The sequence below is a fragment of the Rhipicephalus microplus genome, chromosome 3 (genome assembly GCF_043290135.1).
Source record: "Rhipicephalus microplus isolate Deutch F79 chromosome 3, USDA_Rmic, whole genome shotgun sequence".
In the NCBI taxonomy this organism is placed as follows: domain Eukaryota; kingdom Metazoa; phylum Arthropoda; class Arachnida; order Ixodida; family Ixodidae; genus Rhipicephalus; species Rhipicephalus microplus.
In genome coordinates, this window is record NC_134702.1 from 199,617,766 (window position 1) to 199,619,829 (window position 2,064).

The window sequence follows — 2,064 nt, forward strand, 5'->3', positions numbered from 1 at the left end:
TATCTATCTATCTATATATCTATCTATCTATCTATCTATCTATCTATCTATCTATCTATCTATCTATCTATCTATCTATCTATCTATCTATCTATCTATCTATCTATCTATTGCGATGCAGGCAGCGTGTCAACTGGCCCATAGTCGTTCTCCCTCTCTCTCCTCTAGGAATCCCTCCCCGCACTGTTTATACGCCCATTGCGCATGCGCACCGCTCCCCTCCTATCCTACGGTCCCCCAATCTCTCACCTCGAAACGCCAAAGGAGGCAACGTTTGCTTGTCTACGCTTGTTTCCCCCCTCTCCACTCTATTACTATATCTCCAAAATCTTTAGATACGTGATTTATGTATTGATAGGTTACTTTATTTCGAATAATATAGATACGTAATTTTAAAGACTGAAGTGCCTTTTAAAGTGGTGCTAGCAATACGACGCAATAAAAAAATAAAAAAGAAGTTTCCTACGTTTCGCTAAAACTACATGCTGCTGCAGCCTACCAGTGACTTTGCGTTTCTGAAAAAAAAACTGTTTCTTCAAATTACAGCTAGATGACATCTATATCTCACCCAGTGCCAATTGGCCGATTTTCTCACGCAGAAGGTCGAATAAACGTTCAATTTTGTCTCTGGATTTAGAAGATTATCATCTTTCGACGACCTTTGTCGGCAAAGCACGCTGATACGTTACCATTTTTCTCTTCTTTTTTTCAGAAACTTAAATTTTGGCTGCTTTCAGGTGCTCTAAACTTCGACATATTCGTGGATGCCCCCTTTAGTCTCGGGATTTTAGGCTATGTGTTTCAGATGCAGTAAAAGGCTCCGCGTTTCAGGTGCAGTAAACTCGTCACGAGAGCAAGGCGACGACACGTCAGAAAATTGAGAAATTTAAGTTCTTCTGAGAAACACACCTATTAGGGTACGTCTTGGAGAATCGAAGAACACTTTGGAGAATCGAAGAACACTTTAAAAAAGAAGAACGAAAAAAAATGAAGATTGGAGGTGCCGGGGTTTGAACCCGGGACCTCTCACATGCGAAGCGAGCGCTCTACCACTGAGCTACACCCCCAACTTTTTTATTTAGTGAATGACATTGTCACCAGTAAAGAGCACAGAACACTTCACCAGAAGTCAGGCAAACACGCACAAGCGTCAATAACGGGAAGCCACTCCGGAACGGGGTCAAAAGTCTCGACAACACTGCGCACTTGAGCAGCTGCTTCTCGGAAGACAGATCTCGTTGACCGTGGTGGCTCGGCGTGTCTATCGATCATGCGACTTTTTCATAATGAATAAAGTCTCAACAACATAAACAAGTCAAAAGGAGTACTATCAGTCAGACTCTTCTTGAACGGAAGAAACCTAATACCATGGGCTGTGATTGGAAGTTCTTTTCTTAATGTTCTTTTTATCATGTCCCCAAAATAAAAAGCATCACGACAATGAATAAAACAATGCTCAATAGTCTCAGGTTGGTGCAGAGTCTACAATTCACTGTCCAGGGTACCTATATTGCTTTTTCATAGAGCCACGTTTTCACTGGCAGCGTGGAAGTGTGCAGTTTAAAGAAAAATGTTTTGGCTGAAGGAGATATACACATTCTACGTACACGAAATAATACATCGTGACCAGACAGAACCGAATATGGATTTCGATAAACAGGTTCGGGGAAAAGGTTATTGACAATTGCAGCGGTTAAATTTGTTCTGTCAATAGTATAAAACTACTCTAAGGTAAACCTGGCTTTCAAAAAACTGACAGTATCAACAATTTCGTTTAGGAATCCCCGCAACGGCAATTCCTTAGCAACGCTTGTTGTGACATGAATAAAAGGAAGGTGGTAACATAGACGGTTACGAAGAACTGCTAATAGAATTGGGTTGCACACATCCTTGAGGTAGAAAAATCGCAACACCAACTGTCGAACGAACAAATGCACAAGCCCGAGGCCACCCTTTTCGAGTGAAAAAAAAAAAGATTGTCTCTTCTCATGGGTTTCCAGGAAGAGCTCCAAAAAAAGCAGGCAAAATATCCAATGAAAGGCTTGAATGTGTACCCGAGAGCAA

At 41.5% G+C, this 2,064-nt stretch overlaps 1 non-coding gene across 1 annotated transcript; it reads right to left on the reverse strand.

The window, feature by feature from the left end:
• Positions 1–995: 995 nt before the first annotated feature.
• On the reverse strand, positions 996–1,067 carry TRNAA-CGC (transfer RNA alanine (anticodon CGC)). Its single transcript has one exon. It is a non-coding gene; the product is annotated as a tRNA-Ala (tRNA).
• Positions 1,068–2,064: the final 997 nt, after the last annotated feature.